Genomic DNA, 27,116 nt, shown 5'->3' on the forward strand with positions numbered 1-27,116 from the left:
ACCCCAGAATTCATCATATTAGGAGGAAATCTAAGGTCTCAGCCAGTTTAGCAAAATGAAGCCCAAGTAAGTGGCTGCATACGCATCAGGATAGAAACACCTGGGAGAGAAAAAAAATCTATTTACACAGATTTAAAGCTATTTTGAAAAGATTGACACAAGAACAAATAGGTATAAACTGCCCATGACTAGCTTCAGTCTGGAAAATAGAGGATTTATAACCAGGACTGAGGTAAGCATCTGGAACAGCCACCTCTCTTACGTGAAGACAAAATGTTATAACTACATCTAAGCAGCAGCAGCTTGAAATATGTCTTGTCCTTCCAACAGATACAGGATGGATTTGAGAAGGGCAGTTTTCTTTGCTGACCTACAGATTTGATATTGCTGTTATCTGAATCTTAGAGGTGTTGTTGCCAATACCAGCACTGATAGAGATTTTTTACTGTTTGCAGCCATTGGCAATGAACGGTATTTGATCTGAAACTTTTAAAACAGTCAGTAGAAATTGTTTTGCTGATCAGGAGGTCTGTAGTGACCATGTCTCACTAAAACCAAAAGATTCTCTAAATGTCTTTCTTGTGTTGTGCAATTAAATCTGCATACAAGTTGCCCCTAATATAATTTGTTGCATGCAAATACCAGATCCAATTCTGCCAGCCTTACTTATGTTAAGTAACCCTCAAGCAAATAGTTTCTAAGAATTCCCAGTGGGACAACTCACATAAGTAAGTGCTGCTGCACATGACTAAAGGTGGCAAAGCTTGGCTTTGAACGAAGAGACATGATGTTTCTCTTTATTATTTTCAGCCTCTGAAACGATGCTACCCCAAATCATTTGGTAGCAGATTGACAAAAGGTTTTCCTTTAAATTTGGGCCACACCAGCGAAAGGAAATCACTCCAAAGTATGCATATATAATTGAGCATATTTATTGCTTATTGACTGATTTCCACTGTTAATGTGGACAGTTGTGGGTCCGGTCCAGCTGTGGGACAAAGGCAGACCAAAGTGTAAATTTTAGAAGCTGGTTGTTAGCTATTTTGAATAGTGCTTAGTGCCAACAGAGTTACCTCATCATATTATATCCTCAAAGTCAATTCTGGCACTACCAATCATCAGTGTATTTTGAAAGGCATCATAGCCCTCTAGCAGTGAATTATGGAAGGCACGCCACCTTTCTCAGCAGCTTGTTGAACCAGAGTCATTTATTCAGCTGGTATTGAGAGTCTGGGGGCATGACAGTACATCTGACCCCTTTTGGGTAAAATTTGATCTGGCATTTCATTTCACGGGCTCAGCTACCAGTCTGTCAAATCTTCATTTTGCTGGTGCCCACTAGAACTGCTGACGCTTGTCTCTAACTCCTGGTGCTTTCATCTTTCAGCAGCAATAAACATGTCACACTGCTGAGGTGAAACACAATCTGGAATTAAATTTACTGCATATAAAATATGGTGCCCTCTTTATTGGTTCAAATACTTGTCACTCATAATTTATTTGAAAGTGTATGGCATTCACAAAGCAAGCGTGCTGCTAGGAATGGAGGTGGGGGGAGCGGCAGAACGCTGAAATACAGCAGTTTGCAGGAGCTGTTCTTTCTCTTTAACACCCATTTCCCCATCTCTTGCCAGTCCTGACTGATATAAACACATCGAATACAATATTGGTGCCTCAGCCAATAAACAGTATGCATCTCAGTAACAGCAAGCTGGGGCATGTTTGGCTGCACGACTGCACGTTAGCTACGAAGTGGCTGAAGGAAGATAGCTAGCATTGCTCTCAGAAGAACAAGCTGAAAACAAGCGGGTATGTGTTTGTAAGCGTATGACAGGAGTGGGAAGGGTGGGAAGGAGCCAGATTTAGCCCTAGTCCATTTCAAACTCGCTCGCCATGCCTTTCCTTCTGGCACTCAACTTTTTCATGATTTATTTCAAATACTGTCGATCAGCGTTAACTAATACAGTTCTTGTATGAAGCACCTCTCTAATCTCTTCAAACACAGATGCAGAAGCGCGGCTTAGAGCATGGAGGCCAACAAAAGCACTTTGCCTGTACCAGTGATTAGCTTTGATTGACATAGTATACTTTTCCTTTCACAGGAATACTTTAACACCCATAAATGATTGTTTTAAAATGAGAAGCACTGAGGAGTACAGCTCTGACTTCAGTAAACATGCAGCACCAACGTACTAGCAGGTAACTGCGAGAATACAAAGCACCTGATATTCTTATATTCTTTTCTGGATTTTCTTCTCCTCTTTTTCAGATTTATTTTTTCATTTGTGCATCCAGTGTTTATTCCTAATTGTCAAAGAGAAAATATGACAATATGTAGTTTGTAGTTTGCTTAAAGTTTGTAGTTTGCTTTCAGTCTTGTCCTATGCACATAGTGTAGTCCTTGTAAAAAGAGTCAGTGGGAGCAGAGGTCTGGTTCTGGAAAAATAAATAAATAAAAAATAATAAATAAATAAATAAGAAGAAAAAGAAGCTAATGCATAATTTGGAGGGTTTCTTTGTCATAACACATAATTTGACTTGTGTTAAATTGATGAAAATAAGAGAGAATTAGAGTGCTTCGGTTACAGGATATGTAAAGACATTTAGACTACAAACTGGTGCAAGACACTAGCAAGAAAATGTCAAAGCTGCAGCAAAAATACACTTGTGGATATAAGTTCTGTAGCTAATTGCTTAATCACTTTTCTTTTTTTTTTTTTTTCTGGAATCCACTCATCGTTATGGATACAGCCATGTGATGCTTGAGTACATACTCAAAAGCAAAGTTCTAAATCTAAAATCAACCACCCAGCCCACATTCTGATGGGGCAGCCTGGGAAGCAAGTTAGATTTTTCATCCCCTTCTTCTGATCTCAGCTTCCTGGTCACACATGAAGAGAGAGGCGTTTCCTTTGGGTATCAAGGAACCGAACTATTTAAAGGCACATGAACTTGAAGTGTAATATCACACTTGAAAATGAACTGGAAGTGAGGGCAGACAATGGGGCACAGATGTAACGAAATCCTGGTGAGAAACACCCATTAACAAGTGAATAGCTACTACTGTATGCAACAGGTGAAATTTCCAAGTGATCTTAAGATGGAGATTCACGTAAGGTGTGTTACCAGTAGTCAGTAACCCAATAAGGTAGATACTGCTGACAGAATGGACTCCTAAGCAGTTCTGCTTTTAGGATATATTATAAAGACCTGAATGTGCATTTTAGTTATGTGGCTTCTTGAAATGACAGGACAGATTAGTTTCTTCCTTCCACTGAGTAGGATCTAGTGTCAAAACCCATGTGTGAGACTTCTAGTCTGGTCTGCAAGAGCAAACAGGGCACTACAAATAAATACTGACACTATACATAGTCACAGTGAAACAAAAGTGAAATGGACAGACAGATGATTACAATACAAACTATATCCAAATTTATTTTACTCTTACAATGAAACTTCAATAAATGTACACAAGCTGGGGGGTCGTGCATTTATTTTAATAACTTTTCTAGTCTTTCAGTGTTTTACACATTAATGCGTCAATTGGTTAACCTGTTATCTTTGACATGGAATCAGCAAGGTAATAAAACATACAGATCTTATTAAACTGGTGCAATTAGTTGAATGATAAAATCTGTATTCCAAGTTTCTACGTGTGCAGGTGTGCATGTGCATGCATGTGCATATAGATTCCAGCATTTTTGCATGTATGTGCACATATGTATTCAAGGCAAAAGAGAAAGAAAACAAACAGACAAGTAGTCTCTCCTGAGTCCAGTGGTTTTAATCTCAGTTAGCAAAGGCTGAATAAATTCTTGTAGTGGAGACTTTCTTTTTTCCCTTCTATATTGAACAGCTCCACTGCATTTTTTTAATTCACATTATTACACAGGAGAAAAGAAAGCCTGTAACTAAACAAATATAGATGCTGGCTGTTTATGGTCCAGCTAAATAGTTTTTAGAATTAGCTACACTTCTTCAAGCTCCTAGGCAGCTTTTATACAGATTTACATGCAGTTTTCTTGTATTGAGAATACAGTCAATGTGCTGCAAGAAAAACATGAACAGACCACGCAGCCATCCTGCAGAAGACAACCTGAATTCCGCTCTTGCAAGGTTCACAGGACAAAAATCACTATGACAAATTTTGCAAGAAAAAATATCAACCTTTTTGCATTTGAAAATGTTTCTGTTCATTCTTTAGCCTCCCTGTCAGACTCCAAGGATACTCTGGACTCACTGCACTTTGCACTTTGTCCAGAAGCTCTTTGGTTACCAATGCCCCTCAGAAAGTGAAGTCTTCTCCGTGAAAACTACATACAATTTGGCTGAGGAGAGAACAGAGGTCTGAACAGCTCTTTCCTGAACAAAGGATTTCTTAAGTGGAAGAAATTCTCTTCGTCTCGCCTGAGTGGCTGGGCTGACATCCGGGGAAAAAGAAAATCCTATTCCCATTGTAAGCTGCTGATGGAGAGCCTTGTGCAGTCTTAATTGTTCTCTCTCTGTCTCCTATCTGACACTCTATACAGAATGGTACATTTCAAGTCCTCTTCCAATTTTTGTCTTCTGACAGGGATCAAAAATGTCTTTTCATATATACTCTTCCACATTTAAAACCCATGGCGACCCACTTTTCAGGAGAATCAGCGAGGTCCTTTCCTCAAAATCCCATGCAGAGGCCCACAGCTCTGACAGTCTCCCAGTCAGATTCAGAATCATTTCCCCTTGGGTCAGTGCTTTGTGTCCATGACTGGCAAGAGTCTCTGGGTGGATTTTCTTCACTTATTTCTTTCTCTTGTCTTTGCTGCAGCCCATCCATTTTTCTCCAGCTTTTCCATTCATCATATGTGCTTGTACTCTCCCCTTTTCCTTTCTTTTCCCAGCTCATGGTCTCCAACATGCAATTTCCCCTTTTCCATGTGCTTTTGCTGTTGTGCAATCCCTTCATTTCTCTCTCCTTTTTCTCCTGCACCTTTTTTTGCTTCCCATTCTCTGTCCTTCTTCCTACAGCAGACTGCAGCCACAAGGTTTGCCCAATTAGGCAACCAGAAATGATATCTGATATATTTGTTTAATCAAAACCAATCCTCAGCCCTACCTTCTGTGCAGTTAGCAGAAACGGTGCATTCTCCAACACTGAAGTCAGGCCACTTCCTGTTTATAGGCCTGAGTATGTTTTTGGGAGCTTAATACTATTCACTTGGCTTTAAAATGATGGTCACCATCTCTTCTGCATGATGGCATTACAGATTTGATGTTTTATAACTGGTTTAGTGTTTTGTTTTGCTTTGTTTTGTTTTCATTTCAAATCTGTATGCTGTCTACCAATACTAATTTACATGATACAGTGCATCAAAATACACTTCAAAACAATAATTTCGAGAAACAAAACTGTTTTGATACAGCAGTCCACTTTGATCTTCAGGAAACAAGTGAAGAGAGAACTTCTGTGTTGCAGATATATCATTTCCGAGCACACAGCTCTTTTAAAGCCCTGTCCTAGCTAGAAGAAGAATGTAATCCTGGCAGTAGGATGCAGCCAGCCCCTTGCTCCCAGTCACTGTGACTTTCTCTGCATCTCCAACTGTCTCATTCTTGGCCATCACCTGGTGTCTCTTCCATGGCAGGACTCTGTGCCATGAAATGCACTACCCTTGGTCTCCCTGATTTTGAGGTAAGCCGTGTGAAAGTCACACAAGAGAAGAAATGTGTATCTCCAGTGTAGAATGAGAAAAAGCTGAATACTGTGAAATTCTTGCAAGGATTTGAGCTCTTTCAAGTTTTAGATTTGCTAAAAATTCTGTCATGTCACACATCATCTATTCCATCCTCTTTCCCAAACTTTTGCACCTTTTTGGAGACTTGGGCTTGATTCCTGCAATCCTCCAGGAGAGGCAATCATCGCATTTCTGTTTCCTTTATTAGCATTTGTCTTAAAGCCACTAGCACGTCTAGTTTTTTGGGTTTTTTTGTGTGTTTTTTTTCAGATTTCTATATTTGGCTCCATCAATCTGTGTTTCAGAGTGTTTGTCAAGTGTCAATTTAAGATTGTAACTTGGACCATCTAGAACTGAAGAATTTGGATCCAGCATTCATGAAGGAGGACAGGGTACCATTCTCTCAGGAGGAGTAAAGATGGCTGGCACATCCCCTACCCATTGGATTCTTATCTCGTCTACAAACAGGCCAGTAAAAAGACTTCATGCCACAGCAACAAAGAAAGGGGATCCACTGGTATCATCTTCATATTTGATGTTTCAGACAATCCTGTTTTGAATGCTCTGGGAAAAGATCTAAACTGACTAAAAATTCTAAACAGATCTGGCAAATCTATTATACCTCATCAGCACTCTTCCGTCTGTATGAAATGCAGAGTATAATGCAGATCAGTAGAACTGTTGACTAAGCAGAGTAGAATCATGAGTGATCTTCTTTGAACATGGACTGCACAATGTTTCTAGGCATTCTGGATGCTTTCTGTGGGTTTTAGCATTATTTAATGCAAACCTCAGCATTATGAAAATTTTTAACGAGTATCTTTTAACAGATATATGGCATTTTACAAGAATCTACACCCACTAAGCCTGATAATATAGTTGTGGATCGTATCAAAATGTATCCAACAGCCCTGCATCCACAAAGCCATGTGGACAATATTACTCATATTACCTCTAATGCTGTTTGCAGATGTTGTAGTAGGTTATAAAACATGGTGAAGCACGCTTCGCTACAAACTAGCAGCATAAGATGACATTGAATGTCTGTGGTTTCCTACATATTACAGCACATAGAGGAGTGTGTGCCGTGCTGATATATTTACTTTCACTTGAATGGACCTAAATTAGCCAGATTAAACCTAGCCAGATTAAGTTTATGCTACTCAACCATGAGTCATATTTCTCAACTATCATGGTGCTCTTTAGCAATATTTAGCAAAATAAATATATATGTGTGTTTATAAGCACGTGTGTCTGCAGGCATGTGTGTATTTATTCATCTATATGTGCTGCATACATGTGTATATATCACAGCAATTATTCAAGGCATTTTGCCCCAGGAAAAAGTACTGGAGTATCCATGTTGAATCAGTTACAGTGCTGATCATCAGATTATAAGTGTGTTTTTGAAAGCACAGTTTGTTTTTATATTCACTGCAGCCTGGATTTTAGTTTTTACCTGTGAATTTTCTCCACAGAGCAATAAGATGGATGTGGGGGAAAAAAAAATGTTGCTTTGCCTACAATATTTGTATAGCTTTTGTGGACATTGATCAAATCTTCGGATTCCATTTTAAAAATACCATTTTTTATTTTTTCAGAAAAGGAAATAAATCTTTAAAAAAAGATGATCACTTAATTAATCACAGGAAAAAAGTAAGACTAACGCCTAGGAGTCTGGAGAATAAGAGAGAATAGAACAGAGGACTGAACAGAACAGTACAGCTTCAAACTGTGCTTGGACATTTTTGCATCAGCACAGACTGGGAGTGATGGAAGAGTTCGTGGGGCAGAACATGACTCATGCCAGCCCATGTTTTGCCTGAATTAGAAGTCATCCTGTTGACTCCCACCTATCACTTCTGACAAAAAAATAAAAATAAAAATAAAAAATAAATAAAACATTGATAGGAGACATTGCAGGAAAAGCACTCAGCATTTACATAGCACCTAGCCTGCAAACGGCCCAAATTAAAATAATAAAAACAGCTTAAAGCTGCATCGTTACCTTGAAGTTTTGCTTTTTTTGAGGACAGCTAGGCTCCTAGTCGTTTTAGTGTATTGCAGTGAGGGTCACAAATGCAGCCTCCTCCATCCTAGCCACTGTCTCACAATGAGCCCAACTGAGTTTGCTTACTTAGAAATCTACTGCAATGTAATTTAATGACACTCACTAAAACAAATTGTTTTGTTTTAGACAGGTTCATAAGCCATACATGTAAATAAATTACAAAGAAAAAAAATCACTGTTGTAGGTGGTGGCAGTTGTCATCTCCTTCAGCAGTAGTCTGGTCTTAATTTAAAAGATCAATCATCTACTCTCACTTCCCTATGTATGACCCTTTTGCTTTATCAGGAATGAAACACAAAGGCAAATCAGGAATTACACTGTTGGTACTATAAGTGAGACTGCTTTAGCATGTTTTATTATCTAGGGAATGTTCACTGACTAAAGTTTTTGTAAGGATGGAAAAATTTCTTAAGGATCTTCTTGGGACTGGAGATCTTCCTGAGCAGAAAATATGCTCACACTGCCAGCCAGTACCAATATGCTCTACAGGAACTGGAACTTCTTATGGTTTCTCAGCTTGGGAGCATGTCACCCTGTAATCCATTGCCCACTCTTGCTTTATTTAACATTTATTTGTAAACTTTTTTCCTGGAGCCATGCGTTACAGCTATATCTCCACTTTGAATTTAGAAAGCCTTCCCAGACCACTGAGTATTTCATCCCTATGAGATGAAAAATCAGTATAACAATCACATTAAACTATATTCTGAAGGAATTCTTGTGATTCTGGGGAGTTCTTACCTGTGATTTCCAAAATGTGCAGTGATCTGTGTTACACAAACACACACAAAACACTTTTTTTTCCCACTTACTGAAGCTATTTGTCTTGGACTTTAATCAGCATAAATGACAAAACAACTCCGATGTGCCCCTAACCTGTTCAAAGTGACCAGAGCCTTCTTGTATTTGGAGTGTTTGGCCTTTCAACTGTGGACAAACAGCTGACAAACTAAATGACCCACATTCCTGGCTGAGAGAAGCAATGCCCCCATAGCACTCCTGTGCAGACAGTTCATGTTGCTCCACAGTCATCACCTATCCCCAAGTCATGGTGTACCCAGCTCCAGGTTCCTCTGCAGAAGCAATGGGACGTTGGGGACCTTAATCTCTCCCAACCAGTATGTGTTCTGCCACCCGTTACTAATAAGCATAGTTTTCCCGCTTGTGATCTAGCTCCAGCAACATGGACCAGAGCTCTCAAGTCTGCCAAAGGATGGGAGCTACAGTGGGGTTTTCACTAGACAACTGTCAACATATTTACAGGTTCTGTATTAGTTAATATAATTAAGGCATTGATGCTGTAAATTAAACAAATAGTATAGAAGGCTTTCTGCTGGCATAAGATCTACACAGCACTTTCCATATGCTTGCTTATGAAGCATGAAAAATGAACAAAATGTACAAATTAGAAGTCAAGATGCTCAAGGCTGCTGAAAGGCTGTACCAGTAGTATATAATTTCTGTTCTGAGGAACTTTCAGGACATTTACATAATGGATAGTTATGAACTTTTCTTCCTTCCCTTCCTTCCCCCCATTTCTAAATGATAGCTGCCAAATTTCATAAATCCTATAATGTTCTGCACTGTAATTAGTTTGGAAGCCTGTGATTGTTTAAGTTTAAGCCAGCAGATAAAGGCTGCCAAACCATTTGAGCAGAAAAGTTGTATTAATGGCTTCATATTATCGCTTGCTGATTTATTTAATCTCTTTCGATCAAATTGTGATTCTCAAACAAAAACAAGAAAAAACCAAGCAGTTGTTTTTCACTGCAAGGAGGAAATGGCCAGAATGCACACACACACACACAAACCCACAGAGACAAAAGGGCTTTTGTGGCAGAAAGGGTGCATCGACAGTCTTGAAGGTCAGTCATGATTCAAAGGAAAATATGCTGTGGGAAGAGTTGTATTCAGTAATGACAGCTAAAATTACACAACATTTGATTACAACCAAAAGGATTCCCGTTGTGCTCCTGCACTGAGGTATCCTGGGACATCTTTCTTACTGTTAAATGAAAAAGAGTACACTAGTTTTTGCTATTATTAGAAGTACACTAATCTGCACTGTTTTCTTTTTTATACTGCTAGCACATCTCCATTCATATGAAGCATGTTACTACATTTTGCTACATGGAGAGGCAGGAGTAGGATGTGAGAAAAGGGAAAGTGTGTTGAAAAGGGAAAGTGTGTCTTTGTTGACATCATTAATAAGAGTTATAGACATATTCTATTAATTGTCTATGCACTGTTGTGCGCCATTTATATAATGCTGCCATTCAGATATTCTGTCAACCTTTTGTATAAGATACTTTTAGACAGGTCAAAACCCTGATACAGAAAGCAGTCTATCTTGTCGCTATCACTCCATCTCCAAAGAGTCAGCATGGTGTGCTATAAATAAACTCAGCTCAACTACATCTATTAAAAATCATTTTTACTAGTTTTAGAGTAAAAGCACTCAATGTTTACAATTTGTATTACAGTTTGGTTTCATTCCTTGTATCATTGCTCCTTGAATTTTTTTTTTTCCAATGCAAGTTAAGCACATGTTTAAATTTAAAAACTTGGGAAAAATCTCACTGATACTGCATTATTGTCTGCGTTTGAATTCTTAAGTTCCTTGATGGGTTGAGGCTTCTGCGAGAAGAAAATTTTACTAAAGGTTTGACATCAATAATTCACAAGGAGATGGTGTCGCTTTTATTGCAAACAGCAACAATTATACTCACGTTGGATTCACTTCTAGGTTACGAGTGATGACACTCACTGAAGGAAACATGGTTTTGATTTGCCACCATATTTGCCAACATTTCTTTTTCATGACAGCTCATGAGGTTTTAACACTTGTTTTTATTCTGGGTTGGAGGGAAAGCAAAATCTTTGTAAAAATTTCATAGGAAGGAATTGTGTTGAAGTTGACCTTTTCAGTAGATGTTTGGATATGGGAGACTGACTCTTTTAAAATTTTAGCCATTCAAATTCTGTAAAATAATTTGGCATTTACTGAAACAAAGATGTTCTGCCTAGCTCTTTTTTTACTAAAGCAAATTGGCTGTCTACAATTTAGAAAAGTACAGGTACCACCTGCTACATACCATTCCCAGGATCTTCAACTTAAAAACAGCCCAAGCATGTTTTAAATCAGATGAATTTTAATGTTTAAATGCTTACTGGATATGGCTTTCTGATTCATATCCTGAGTAGCCACATTCAATTTACTGTGATTTTGAGGCTTTGTGTTTTAAATTAATCCATAACTCTGAGCCCGGTGAGTAGGCAAACAATGGCAAATCAGGAAAATAAATACATTCCATGAAACAATTCTATTCTGATGGGTGTTTTATAGGATAACATTCATGTGTTGCATAAAAAAAAAAGTAGTAGCATATGATAGCTACTCACCAGTAGTAACTGTTAATTATATAACATCCTATACATAAGCTTTTGTATTCAATAAAAGTTATATTCAATTACAAAAAAAAAAAAAGAGAGAGAGAAAAATCCAAAGTACTTGCATGTGTAAATGAGTTATAAGTCCTGTTTGAAAATGAAATTCAAAAAAAAAATGTTTCTTCACATCAGGGAAACTGAATTTTTGTTTAAAAATTGGAAAAAAAAGATATTTCATATTTGTGATGTTTTAGACTTTCTTTCAGTTATTGATTTTCCATTGAAAAATGTTTACATTAATATTTTTTCTCTACCCTCTACCCTTCTGGCCAGTACACCACTGTTTTGATAAAATGGGATTTTCTCCTAAGTTCTTAAAATACATCTCTTCACCTACAGAAACCACTTTGATATCAACATCTTAAAGTACAATTCATTGGGGTACATCTCTATAGTTGAGAGTATGAAAGTATCTTATTCTACTGACTCAGCTTAAGACTTACATTGCTCAAGTCCTACCAAAGTGCTAATTTGAAGATTTGGATACATAGACCTTGTACAAAGCCTCCCACCTCAGACTGGATTTTATCCTTCATAAAAATAGCTAGACGTTATTGGATTTTGCATATACAACCAGATAGAGCTTGGCAAACTATACTACCATACTGCTGATAGGAAAGAAAGTACTAAATATATATTACACAACATTTAATTTATTGTATGATGTAGATGCAATAGAAAGCTAATTTAATTAACCAGTATAAAAAGTAACAAGGAACAAATGCAGTATAATTGCACATCAGGAGATTTCAGTTGGCTCTGTAAGTATTTTTCATGATGTCTACTCATAATGACAAAGTAATTCACTGAGGGGCAAGGATCAGGTCTTTGCATCTTTCAGTGCATGGGAGAGGGATAGGCTAGAAGAAGGAGACATGGTCTAGCTCACAGGCATTAAGCTATAGGAACCACAGATTTCTTGGACAAGAGACTGGGAAGGTAGATGAGTCCCACCAAGTTATTTCCAAAGCATTAGAAGTAAGGATAAATGACCATATATTGGACCAGGACAGCAGTACCCAAGCACTACACATATACAAGGGCACAGGAGCAAGTGCAAGGCACAGTGGATCAGGGTTGCCATAAACACTCAGCCAAAAGAAAAGCAATGCTATTGCTGAAGAAGTTTTTGACTTGCATTGCAAAATGACTTTTGCTTTCCTATAGCACCAGCACACAGAAGATACCAGATTGCCCAGCCTGGATTCCCCACTAAAGGAATACCCCATTGAAAACGGATACAAAGACTAGAGCAGCTTCAAGCACCAGCTCAGATGTGAGAATGTATGTTGATTTCATTATGATTCAACAGCAGTCATGAAAGTTTGTCTCATATTTTGAGGTTCTTCATTGAAAGAAAAAAAAAATCATTAGAAAGACAAAATGAATTAGACAGCATGTGCAAACAAGACTGCTCCATTTGTGATTATGCCTACATGAGAATTTATTATACTTGAGCAATTAAAGCATCTCTACTTGATGCTTCTTTTAGCGTTGATTTTTTTAGTACATTTTTGTACTGAGCTATTTGAAAATAAATAAATAAATAAATAAAGCAGAGGATTTACAGAAAGCCTCACAAAATCCAGACATTATTTTTTTCTAACCAAACTCAGATGACTCAAAAAAAGAAACATGGAGGATGCAAAAAAAGACAGAGCATCATCTAAATTCTAGGGAAAAAATTAATTACTAAAATCTTAAAGCCGCAGGGGAGACATATGTCTGTAATCAAATTCTGGGAAACAAGCCCCTGCAAACTCTTGCATTTCAGCTTCCAACTCACTACCATTTCATGTTCATTTTGTGATGAAGTTTGAGCCTTATAAAACAAACAAACAAACAAACAAACTTCCATTACAAAGTCCCACTTTTCTGTGCTGCTGAAAAATCCCCTCTGAGTGCGAAGTGAGTTGCCTTCCAAACTATTCAGAAATGAGGTAATGGCTTTGTGATTTCATTCCTTTGGCTGAAGCAAAGAATAGAAGCTGGGAAAAGAGAGTCTCAAAAAGTGTGCTCTTTATCCCCTCCCCATTGGCTGCCTTCTGCAGCTTTCAGCACCAGGAATGCGAGGGATGATGTAGTGCAGCCGGTATGTACAGAAGCACTTGCAAACCCATTGTACTTAATGAGACTTGGAAGCCAGGCAGGACCAGGGCACCTCTTCTTGTGATGCTTTTCATCAGTGCCACAAAGCGGGACAGCAGAGAAGCATGAAACATTACACAGTTTTTGTAAATATTTAGGGCAGGACTTTTAAAAACTAGCCGGCAGATTTCCAAATGTCCCCAGCGTCCCAGAAGCTCCGTCTGAGGATCCCATTGCCTTCAAGGATCCTCTTTGTCCTGCGTCAGGTCTCTCCCTCAGGGACAACGCTACTGCAACAGCAGACCAGAAGGCAGAAAGGAGGAGATGTGGAGCAGCAATTCTACAAGCATTTTAATACTCCTGATTTTACAGTTCTTCACGGTGTAAACTCCAACACTTACCCTTAGGTTACACCAGAATCCTTGTATCTGGAAAGAAATGGGTTAAAGGCATTATGTCCAGCCTTTGAAAGTGTGAAGTGGCCTGAGCTAAGACCAAGGCGAAACAGACTTAGCGCAGCTATGAGGAAAAGTATATAATCTGCCCACTCAGCAGTCAGTCAGCATTGCTCAGGAGCACATCTCCAAGGCCCACCAAATAGATAACGCAGGCTTCAGGTGTGATGTGTTTCATTTACTAAAGGACATGTTCATACTGCTGTGTATGCGGTTGTGTTTGTAAATAAATGCATCTGTAATTTATGAAGCCACCTATTTAAGATTCTTGTCATTTATCAAGATGCTTTTGAGACTTGATTCTCATTTTGCAGACCAAATGTTAACATTTGATTGAATTTATTAACTCAATTAAACAAGAAGTGTTCCACATTAGAAAGCATAATGTCGGAATTAATACCCCCAAAATGTGGTGACGCTTTAACTAATATCCTATGACCTCTTGGTACCCTCCAACGTCGTCCCATTGAGCTCAGTATACATAATCAGATCAGAGGTTTCCTAGGGAGCTCTCTCTAGAGGATATCAGATGTCCCTCAGAGGGGATGTAGCCACCCCTGTTTGGGTGAGGGGATCTACAGAATACACTCCTTGTCTTCTCCCAGCCCTCCGTCTCTCCCTCCATCCTTCACAGCCATGAAGAACAAGCAGAAGAAGATGCTGAACTTGTCCATTACGGCCTTCAGCAAAATACTCTTTGTTGACTTTGATCCCAAGCAGAAGCATGTTGTGAACACTGGAAGACTTTGAGCAGGGTGATAGATGACCATAAGAGCGAGTAACTGTGGACAGAAATCCAACCACTGACCCACAACCTAAAAATACCTCTGTGTTGTTAGTGACCATCTTGAAAAAAACTCAGTCGATAACTTTTAGTGATCAAAACAAGTGACCATTCCTCTTGTCAAGACTTGCCAGCTGCAGTCCAAATTTGCACCAGCCAAAGCAACAGCACTGAACCTAGTCCGTATGTGGCCAGGTTGCCACAGAACCCAGTCAAGGTAGTACAACCCACCACTAACATCACACTGCCCTAACATCTGCTCTACACACCACCCAGCAATTGGAAGTAGTTTAGAAGTGTAAACTTTGTCACCAAACTGATCACATCCTCTCCCAGCTCAAACGCTCCTTGCAGGTAGGCTACTTGGATTCCAAAAGAACAGGAAACAAACCCATTAAAGGCAATGCATGCAACGGATTTTCTCATAACCGTTGCAAATTGCAATCTGGTAACATGCCAAAGGCAATTCTTGCTGTGCAAGAAGAAAGAATCATTAACCTGTTCCCAGACTAGCACAAAATTCTTGAACACTTGCATTGGGCAATGCTGAAAGTTTGAACACTATGCCAGTATAACAAAATCCTCCACCCCCCCAACCCTCCCCCAGCCAGTCTTTGAATGACAAATGAAAATATTTATGGATTCTGCCAAAAACAGGACAGCAGAGAATTTGAGGGGTCATTATGCCTACAAAAAAAAAGATGGACATGCAGACACGACTTTAACCTTAACCTTAACTTAACTAAAGAAGGCAGCTATATAGCTACAGAGAACAGGACACTTTCCATAACAGAGCCCCACAAGCATCCAAGATAATCCAATTCCAACCATCCTAATTACCATTTTGCATGCTAAATCCCAGGAATTCCTGCAGCCAGGAACTGAAAGACCTTGGGTAGAAAAAGGCATCAGCCCTACCCTTTGGATATATCATGTCTCAGGTTCCTGAGCTATTTGACCATTGTGTTGGTTCCCTTATGGCCAGACTGCCCACAGGTGCTAGGTGCATGTGATTCTACAAGTAAAACACACTGTTCAGCCCAAGCATGTCAACTGTCCTGAAAAGAATGACAAAATAAAGACAGTGCTGAAGGAAAGGCTTTTTTTATATCATTTTAAAGACTTGTGAAGGCTTGGTTGTATTTTCATTTCTTTCCCTGCTCTGTTATTCCCTAGACATCAGCTATTAGCTGCTATTGGAGCTAGAATATTGAATTAAAGTGATCATTGTTTCATTCTTGAATTCTTATGGATACAATAGCTGTCCTCCCCAAAACTGCATTCTTAAACTCATAATTTCACGTCACCGTTAATATCAGGTATGCATTTTCTTTCAGAAAGACTTTGAATTCTTGGTGATGTCTTGCTCCACTCAAGAAGAGACTAAAAATTTCGTATTCCATGGCACATTCTCACAATAGTTAGAACTTTAGAGTCCCAAACATAGTTGAGGTGTTAACTGACTTGACTATTAGAAGTAGCTCCCATCAACTTTTTGTATACATGACCCTGGGAATTTTATGGCTAGCATGCAGTACAACACTTAACCCTATCAGAGTATGCTTGTGTGGTAGACACTTATGATGCTTAAAGCATCTTCCCATTATTATGTTTATGTTCTGACTAGAGTCTTTGATGGAACCACCTCTTTTGTTGAAGAATGCTCTCAAAACTGCAGAAATGAAATAAATCCTTCCAACACAATCCACTAATTCTCTCATCTTGCTTTCTTTTTAAGCTCTCTTTTTTCTAGTTACCAGCAGTGACTAAAAGTCTCATTGAGTTTTTACCTTCACCCTTTTTTCTATGAGAACTATTTACCGGCTTTCAGCCTCACTGAAAAGAAACTCCCATTTAACAAATGCACCATATTCTATAGTCCAATCAATATCAACCCTCTTTACTGATCATTTGGTTTAATTCAGAAGAAAAGATGTCATGCTTCACATAAATCACTTTTTTTACTCAGAAGAATCTCTTATTGAATAAACTGTAGTGTCATTTTGGTCAACAAAAACAGAGCACAAAGACCCTAGGCACCCCTTGGTAGTTTGCATTATGTATCCACCTGTAAAGTGATGTGATTCTGATGCAAATGAAATACATTTTTAACTTGCATTCTCTCTTCTAATGGAAAAATTACTAAAGGAGGCTAGAAATGTCCCTATTTATGTAAGTGGACTTTCAATTACTGGAATCCCACAAGCACCATACATATATATATGCCTGTGTTTATTCACAGTTCTAGCAAAATTGAACCTATTAGACAATGCTTTACTTTGTTCTCATTGGCACTGCAGTTCAGGTGCTTTGATTAAACAAGCAGATCAAGTCATTTCAGAATGACAATTCAAAACTGCTCACACAGAGCTTTTGGTTTGGATCCATGTTGGGAACATTTACAAACTGTAAAAGCATACTGAGATGGATTTATGGCATAAAGCAGTAATGATTCACTGATACTTTTGCTCATGCCAGGAGGAGACAACAGACCTGAAACCAGCAATCACTGTCAGGTTTGTAACTGCATGGTCTATCTTAAAACAAACAAATAAACAATTAAAATAGATAAATAAATAAATTAAAATAAATTAAATAAATTAAAAATCTAAAAGTGGGTACAAGACACCTTTTTCGGTTGTGGAGACACAAAAGTACCATGATATTGATGCTAACATGGAAATTTTAATCTCCACGTTTATGTAAAGTATCAACTGTAGCTTCAGGAAAGTAAACAATTGAAGTTTCCATAAACTCCCAAATGCAGTTTGAAACACAGACGAAAGTGATAAAATCCCGCCATACTTCATTTTCAGGGATCACAGAAAAAGGTACGATTCTTATGACAGATATAACTGCTAAGTCGTAAGCTGCATAAGCATTCAGCGCACACAGTGCATCTCATTTTAAGCAAGTGCATGTTTGAGTTTGCCAACTGTATGTTCTGAGTTCTTCTAGCAGATAGGGAAAGTGTGCGCACGCGCGTGTGTCTGTGTGCTGTCATAACCTATCTGCCCAAGCATGGACTGTCTTGAAAGATTAAGTGCACCTATTTTGAACTGGAGGCTGCATGCCATAATTTTTAGCTAACCCGTTTCCTTCTTAGTGAAAACAGAAATAAAAATATATTGTGCACACTTCATTGCTAGAACCTTTGACCTCAGCTGCCTGTCTAGCTGAGACTGTGATGAATGCTTTGTGTCTCTTCATTTTTAATTGCTCATAAATTGTTATCCCATGAAACACAAAACTAGCCTTGTCCTCATTTTAGTAGGGGTTGGAGGTCAGCCTAACAGTAATACAATTAAGGAGTGTCTTTGTGTGGGGGTGTGGGAGTGAGGAGGGCAGTAGGGTTACAGAAGGTTGTGGTAGTGAAAGATGTATTCCTTTCCAAGGAAATACAAAGCAAATTCCACACTTTCAAACAAAAGTCTTTAATGTTTGACAGTGTTAAGAAAAGCTCCTGGGAGGACATTTAGAAGGGCAATAAAGTAGACATGATTTTCCTTATCTGTATAATCATTCTTAAACATACGTGTATACATGGTTGTGTATGATAGCACTGATCTTCTCTTTAGAATGGCAGACTTAATCCTATGGGTCAAATTTTACCCAGGCATACATGTTCAGGCTTGCTGATTTCAGAAGAAATGATAGCCTACCTTTGACTCCTCTATAAAATAATCTAAACCAAATCTGTGAAGATAGCACTGCAGTTACTTTCCTCTGGCTAATCTTCTCTCTGTTGTCATGCATTTCCTTCCTGTTCTTGAAAAGCTGGACTACACTTAATTCAGATAATATACAGCATGCCAAGGCACAACAGTATCTTTCACCTTCAAAATATTTAGTAATAAATAAAACTAAAATATTAGCTCAGTGACATCAGGGAGTTCAACACGCCCACATATGAAACTCTTGATTTTGGGTGAATAAATCCACAAATAAAAGAAGCTTGCTGAATGCACTTTTACCTGCTGGTTTTTGTGTGTTTGTTTGTTTTGTTTTGTTTTGTTTTTGTTGTTGTTGTTTTGTTTGTTTGTTTTTATTGGGGTTAATTTAGGCAATTTTCTCCAAGTCCCATAACAATCGCTGTTCTCTGATTTAGCTCTAACCAGACTCGTATCTGCAGCAAATCCACCATGTTCTCAGAAACCTGACAGCCATGGAGTTTGGAAACAGTATTCCCTAGCCCATTGCATAGGTTAATTTTAACAGCTGTTTCAAAAAATGCAGAAAGCTATAAGGAAAAATAGCATTTAGCAGCCACTATTAAATTCCTCATAGAAGACAGACAACTTCACCACCTAGTCATAGCACAACGGACGCTATCAGTTCATACAGAATCCAGTGGTCCAGATAGCAGAAAAGAAAGTTTTGATGCAATAAGTGACATACTACTGAATTCAGCAGCCCAAGAGTCTGCACTAAAAGAGGGGTGATTTAGATTAGATGTTAGGAAGAAATTCTTCACTCAGAGGGTGGTGAGGCACTGCAACACGTTGCCCAGAGAGGTCGTGGATGCCCCATCCCTGGAGGTGTTCAAGGTCAGGTTGCATGGGACCTGGAGCAACCTGATCTAGTGGGAGGTGTCCCTGCACAAGGCAGGAGGCGAGGGGGTTGAACTAGTTAATCTTTAAAGGTCCTTTCTAACCCAAACCATTCTATGATTCTATAATTCTATGATTCAACAAATACTTCACAGAAAGGGAGACAACAAGTTATCAAGGGAAGGCGCTAGTGACCCAAGATACAAATCTTAACCGGACTTCCATAGTTCTCAAAAGCTTTTCTTCAGATCTATGTGTTGTCTGTGTTGTGTGGTTTTGTGTGTGTTTTGTTTTTTTCTTGTTTGTTTGCTTGTTTTTAGCCTAAACTGCAAAGCATTATCTGTCAATTATTACTACGTCAGCATTTTGCTTCATATAATATTAATTACTTTCCCATGAACACTAAAGAAGTACTACTAGGAAACAGAACAGAAACTACTGCAGAATATTGTTCTTCCTGTAATGAAGGATTCCTGCTTGATTTAGGTGTGTTAATAGTTGCAATTGCATTTGTTTGCTAATGATCCCACTAAGATTAAATTATATTTCAGGCCTTCTGTTCACTGAATTCTTACCTTATCTTTAGCAGATAAAAAGCATATTAGCATTTGCAGGATTTGGGATGGGAAAAATCTATTTTTCTGATATATTGGCTCTATCAAATTGTATTGCAATGTTTATTGTGACTGCTGTAAGATTTACTGTTTTACTTTAAAAAATCTACTTCTTAAAACTAGTGATTCTATGATATTACTAGGTCCCTTGCTTAAAAACTAAAGTCCACATGCCATCCCTCCGTAACCAGTCAAAACTGTGAATTAAGCACCAAAGTTCCACCTAAATCCCAGTTAATAATCTGGACTGCCTACACGCCAGCCTTACTCAGCCCTCAGTGCTAAAACCTTGTATGTGCTTCCCTGTAGTCTGTGGAAAGCTCCCAAGTTGTCTATAGTTAGAGGCATGTGTACTCAGAAACACTCTATTCTTGCAGGATAGGAACCTCCTTCTATAAAGAAGGAAAATTAGATTTATTCCTTGTGACACCTATATTCTCCCTGCTGGAACGGGAAAGTTTAGCTGTGGTTTAACATAACAGCTGTGATTGAGTCTCTCTTTTATTATAATCTAGTAGTTAAAACATTGGTGGAAGAGAAAGGTGAGTACTAGATCCCCACTGCCTCAGGGGACATGAACCTAAGGTCCAGGAAGGTACCTCAAATCTCAGGTCCATGCTATGCTGGGTGTACATCTCTCTTCCTACAAGCAAGACAAATAAGAAGAACCCTGATAAGCCTCTAGGTTTGGACTTCTGCAGAGGAAAGGTAGTCCTGGAAATGTCAACATTTGATTGATGATGGTGTAATGTTAAACCTACCCTCATTTCAAGGGCTAAGGTCCAGAACTCTGGTTATGCACCTTCTCTGGTGCACCTGAGAAGTTGGGATCCTACTTTCTTGCTTTGCCTTCAATTCTGTAATACCCTCACTTCCACTGTTGGTGTCCTGCTTCCTGCTTGAAATCCCCACATCTGGCACACAGGCATTCACCCTTCTCACCTCCTGAGTGAGTCATATCTGTCTGTTGCTGCCTCCATTTCTCACAAGAGCATGTTGCTCCATGATATGCCAGCTGCTTTAAAGGCTGGACAGCCTCACATGCCAGACTGAGGGAGGCACCTTCACATTCAGTGGAGATACCAAAACTGACCTCTCAAAAGATCTTCAGAAACCCTGCCCGTGGTCATTCTGTATGTATACAACGTAGGCATTTTCAAATGATCTCTCAGCACTTCCTACCTAAAACTTAGTTTTACTTTTGTCCAAGATGTTTCGGTCAGGCTTCATAGATGCCCAGTATTTTGTTTATGAGATAAAATTTCAGACTGTATGTATCTGATATTTTCTCAGTTAAAATTTATCACAGCACAAATGGAAAATCATAGTGTTACTTTTGAATCACAGCATTGCATCACAGCGCTCTCATTGAAAATGACAGATCGGTAACTATTCTCTTAATAAAATCTACTGTTTTATTTTACTAATGGAAAAGGTTTCATTCATCATCACATACACAATCTCTCTCTGAAGACCCAGCAGGGCTAGATCAGGTAGGTGTTGCTACCAACATAAAGCCGGCCACTCCTCAGGAATTTCCAACCATGGGCTATCAGTGTATTAAGTATTTGATGGGTTTTCCCTCCTATTTCTTCTTGCAGTAGCTGAGGGAAAGTGGTGGTTTTCAATAACTTTGGTAATAAAGATACTCTTTCCATAATTTGTCATATGTTCAATTGTTCAGATAAAGTACCTGTTCAAAAAGGAGTCTGAATTCTTGCTGATTTTGTATTGGATAATAAAACGCTACATGGCATATTGAGGCATACTGTGAGACCTAGGATTAAAAGTGGATTGAAAGAAAGCTATCTCCTAAAGAAGATGTGGTCTGTAACTGTTTTTCCAGATGCTGCTGATAAAAAGACTGTTACCTTTCTCCCTTTATGAGGGAAAGGCATCAGGGGCCCAGCAGCAAAGGCCAGCATGATGGGACGACTGCTAATGGTGAAACTTCTCAAAACATATCAGGGAGAAAGAGGACTAACCCCTGGCTCTCTCTCAAGTAGAACAGATGGCAGACAAAAGAAGGCCAGTCCTGGATGTGCTTTTGAAGGATAGTTCCCAGACATGTTACTTAATAAAACCATGGCTTGCCCAAACTATATTCCTGCTGCATCTATTACATTAAAGGTGGGGATATACAGCACTTTTTAAAGAAGGTAGCTGCCACTTTAAATGAGCCTAGAATTGAGCATTATAATTAACTTTCTTTTTAAATATGTTTGAGTCTCTTATTCTGAGAAAGCCATGACTAAGAAATAGTGCATCATGCTATTTTAAAACCATTTAGTATTCATTATGTTCTGTGAAGGTCTTGAGTTTATGAGCTATTTTTCTTTAGAGGCATGGATTTAAAACACTGTATGTTTCTCAGAGCAGGAGAGACAATGAATTTGAGAATTCCAGTAGTGAGTATTAGGGTAAAGCTAATGATTCTGCAAATGTCTTCTCCAACACATCACAGTTTCTGGGGAGTGCTGTCCTGGACTACAGCTGTCCCCTTTGAAGGGGCAAAGTAACTCCTACAGAGCAAGGAAAGAACTCACCATGGAGAGAAGTTTGGAAAGCAGCCTGTGTTTGGTAAAGATGCTTATTTTATAGTCCTAGTGTCAGAGTGCAAGACTAATTAGGCTTTCCAGGGCACCCGGTTCCACTTAGTGACATGAGCATGTTACCCCTTGTACTTTCTGCTAGTCTCACAATGAGAACCAGGAGAGCAGTGAAAGCTGTTAACTCTAGTTCATAATGCAGCCATATCTTTGGCCTTAGCAGGGCCTCAGCAAGCCCTGATGGGAAATAAGGATCATTTAGAAACAGAGCACTTCCCACAAACTAAAAAGAGATGTAAAACGTACTTACCTACTCATAATTTTCTTTCTCTGAAGTGGATACTGGGTCCTCTGTGACCCATTAGAGTTGGATTATTCTTCTGCTCAAAACAGAAGCTGATTTTTTTTTTTTTTTTGCTAGCTACTCAAACTAGCAGGAACTGCCCAAAATAGGAAGACAAACTACAAATCCTGATGAATAAACATTCTGCAAGATTAGCCATCTCCTAGCAGGCAATGTTAGCCTTTATCTATTTAATTTATCAAAAACAAAAAAAAAAAAAAAGAGGAAATGAAGATGGCAAAGCAAGATACCAACCTGAAAGGATGGCAAGATTTCTCCCTTAGCTCTCAGCAGGAGTGCTTTCTGAGGGAGAAAGGGACTATTAAAGACATGATACAGATGAGAAAGAGTTCTGGGTGGGGTTTCTCCACAGCTACTTAATAAAAAGGAAAATTCCAAGCAGGTAAATACATTTTAGCTTGCTCCCTTGTGGGTGTCTGGTGCTCAGTGATGTATCATGGTTGGCACATATCAAACAGTAAAACAAATCTCCACAACCATAAGAGACATTTAAGTTATCAGGAAAATTGAACCCAGAGGAAAGAAAACTCTTATTTGACAATGGCTGTATGTTTTATTGTGGGTTGGTTTCTTTTTCTTTTCAGACTTCCCACAGCACAGGAAGAAAGCTTTTTTGAAAGATAAGCAAGTCCTCTAAATACAGCAGAATTTTGTGCCTACAGGTCATGGTTGGTTTTAACAATGCATATGGGAAAACATAAAAGAATAGGTATGCACACAAGAAGTGAAGCACTGACCTAGTGTAGCCTTTTCCTTGGCATCTGTCCAGAAGGATGCTGATCTTAAATAAACAATTGGATAGACTAGCTAACTTCTGAATTTATACTTAAGGAAATAGCAGATGTGGCTCTTTACCACCCTTTCTTAAAGTTGCCCACATAATTCTCTGACTGTATGATTAATGATTACTTTTTCAATGATCAATATTTCCATAAACAGAATTTGTAAGTCCCAACTGCATCACAGGTGCTAGTGTGTGTAAATGACTGATCTTCTGGAAAGACTTAGGGCACAGGAAAGGAAAGTGTTTGGTTCAGATGACAACTTAAGCATGCTAATACAAACTGAGAATCAGACAGATAAGATGCTGTGGTGGTTTTACCCTGCTGGGCAGCTGAACTCCACCACAACCACTCTCACACTCCCCCTTCTCAAAGGTAAAAGGGGAGAAAATATGATGGAAAGGGCTCAAGGGCTGAGATAGTGACAGGGAGATCACTCAACAATTATCATCATGGGCAAAACAGATTCGGATTCATAATTTATTGCTTATCGCTAGCAGTCAAGAACAATGAGAAACTAAAAGCAAACTAAACCTACCTTCCCCTCCATCCACCTTATTCTATGTTCTCCCCCCCACGGGCGGCAGCTCCCCCCAGACCCCCTGCTCCTGCGTGGGCTCCTCTCCACGGGCTGCAGCTCCGGCCCGGGGCCTGCTCCTGCGGGGGCTCTCCATGGGCCGCAGCCTCCTCCAGGCCACATCCACCTGCTCCACCGGGGGCTCCTCCACGGGCTGCAGCGTGGAGATCTGCTCCGTGTGGGACCCGTGGGCTGCAGGGGGACAGCCTGCTCCACCAGGGGCCTCTGCACAGGCCGCAGGGGAACTGCTGCTGCGTGCCTGGAGCACCTCCTGCCCTCCTGCTGCACTCACCTTGGGGGCTGCAGGGCTGGTTCTCACTCCTTGCTCTCCCAGCTGCTGTTGCACAGCAGTTTTTTCCCCTTCCTTCAATCTGCTCTCCCAGAGGCCCACCCAGCATCTCTCCCTGGCTCAGCTCTGGCCAGCAGCAGGTCCCTTTGGAGCCGCCTGGAGCTGGCTATGCTCTGACCTGGGGCAGCTGCTGGGCTCTGCTCACAGAAGCCACCCCTGCAGCCCGCCTGCTACCAAACTCTTGCCATGGTAAAAGCCAATACAGATGCACACTGCTTTGGGAGGCTCCTAAAGTGCAGCAAGTAAAGTAATAATTTGTTGTAATAAATAAAAGGTATCTGAATGATAGAAAGTTTTGTCAACAAAGAAATCATTCCATGCAGCCTAAAGCAGCCTGTTTTCCGATGCAGTGTTTTTCTCTGTCACTATCCCCCTAATATCTTCCACTGCAACAAGTCCTGTTTCTGCACACATCCACTCTGACAACACCATAGGGCAAGGAAGAGATATCACTGGGACCAGTCTGGACTTGACAGCATTTGTCCTAATACATACAGCCTGCCTTTCCTTCGGAAAGACTGTAATTTCGGTCTCTCATCCAGCTGCCACTTTCTGTAGAACTTGTGAGAATTTGATTATTCTTGTCTCTTCTTCTTAAACAGACTTTATTTTTTAACAGCTTTAACAAATTTTACTGAAATTAGATTATAGATTCAAGATACACTTAGGAGAAAATCAGATGAACAAAGTAAATGCACAGTTAAATAAATTAGGAAAAAAAAACTACTAAATGTTGAATCATACACAAAACCTTTTTGAAACACCACGAAACACATGCATCACTTCCTGATGTGTGATGTTCCTTGCCTGTTCTGCATATTCCTGCTTCAGAAGAGAGTTAAGATGACAAAAAGTTAAGAGAAAATCCAGAAATAAACATGTCCAGTGATGCAGGATGTTAATTATTTTGAGTGGATATAAAACATCACCTGAAAGATTAGTAGTTACTTCAATCACTTGCTCAGTTGGTAATTCTGTGGAATTCCCCTCACCTGCTAACAGGCACCTACAAGTTATATTGTTCTCAGGGCTGACGCTATAGTCCATGGGGTGAGACAGGAGACTCCAGAGCACAAGTCAATCCACCTCTTAATGCTTCCTCTAGCATTGGGTTAATTATCGAAGGGTGTTTAACCATTTTCATTGGCTGCGTGGTGATCTTAGACAGTAATTTGCACTAGATTCTAGGCTCCAGATGAGTAGTTTAGCAATATGAGTTCCAATGTTAATGGACAACTTGTGCTGCTACTCAAATGAAGGTAATTGTATTCATTAAGCTTATCTTTTAAGCTCATAAGAGTAGAAGCTACCCTACAGTTGAGAAAGAAATCTGCACTCAGTATTTACTAAAAATCACCTTTTCAAAAGTAGTTTTCACTTTCTTCACACCAGATTTTCAATGGAATCTTTTACTTCCAGCTTGTCTTGCCAATGGCAACCAAAGGCAGAGGTTAAATAACAGAGTAGAAAATGCTACCTTCTTCAGTGCTTGAAAGGTGAATACATTTTTAGCATTTTATATTGTTTATAATGTTGCCTTCAATGGCTGGAATTTTTTTTTTATTTAAATTCCTCTGGCAATTCTTTAAGTGGTCATGTTGGCCAAAGCATGGAGGTGTGCTTTCACCATCTCAACATCTGTTTACTAGATATAAGTAAGGCCAAATGCTCAAGGAATTCCCAAGGAGAGCAATAAACAAACAAAAACACAGGTTGTAAAATGCCTCTTTGGGACTCAAAATGGTCGCAGCACTTGGCAGAGTGGTCAGGTACTTGGACTCTCTAAAAATAGCTAGCATATTGCAGAATACTAGCAGCTGAAAAGTCTGGTCAGCACATACAGAGATCACCTCTCCGCTAAGCCATCAAGTGATCTTGCTGTCTGCTGGGCATTGGTGTGAAGCTAAAAGAGCTTTGGTCAAAAACTAGAAATTGACCTGCAGCATCACAAAGTGCCCAAGGCACTTCTAGCAAAGTAGGCAAATTGGCACCTAGCTCTTTCATTGTATGATGCTCCAGTTTTGAGATGAAGTGTCCATTTAGGTAAAAGACCTCTGCACTGCCGAGTGCCCAAGTGGAGCCGCAACAGGAGAAAACTTCTTTTTCGCACTGAGAAGACTGAAGAAATGGTGTGTGTGCAGATGAATTTACTGAGGAGAGGAGAGGAGAGGAGAGGAGAGGAGAGGAGAGGAGAGGAGAGGAGAGGAGAGGACAGGACAGGACAGGACAGGACAGGACAGGACAGGACAGGAGAGGCTGCAGGGTCTGTTGGAAGGCTCTGTTTTTAGCACCTGACAAGAATTTCCAGTATATTTAGAAAGTCAAGCTGTGGCTCAGTGAGAGAAGTGGTAAATATATATTCCCACTCATATTTATTTTTTAGAAAATTTGTTTTAATTTCATCATTACATTCTTGTACATTTATTATTTTGTCTTACACTTCCAGAGTACTCTTCTGAATAAAGATATTGCAAAGTGCAAAGTGCAATCAAGAAAGAATTAAGGGACCTTCTTCTCATGAAGAATTTGTGAGCAGATACGTCCTCCTAACAGAGGGAGAGCAAACATTTCAATTTGATGTTACACCAGGTTTTTTAGTTTATTTGTTTGAATAATGAATTACCCTCGGCCTCTTACCAAAAAGGGCTTGGTACTGTGCTGTTCCTGTACTGGCCAGACAGCCTGGATGTATTTTACCAAAAATGGGATCTAGCCGTCTATGAAAGACAGCCCCTCAGTTTGCTTACGCTGTCCTGCTCCACAGTT

This window comes from Anser anser (assembly GCF_964211835.1).
Source record: "Anser anser genome assembly, chromosome: 3".
NCBI classification, from domain to species: domain Eukaryota; kingdom Metazoa; phylum Chordata; class Aves; order Anseriformes; family Anatidae; genus Anser; species Anser anser.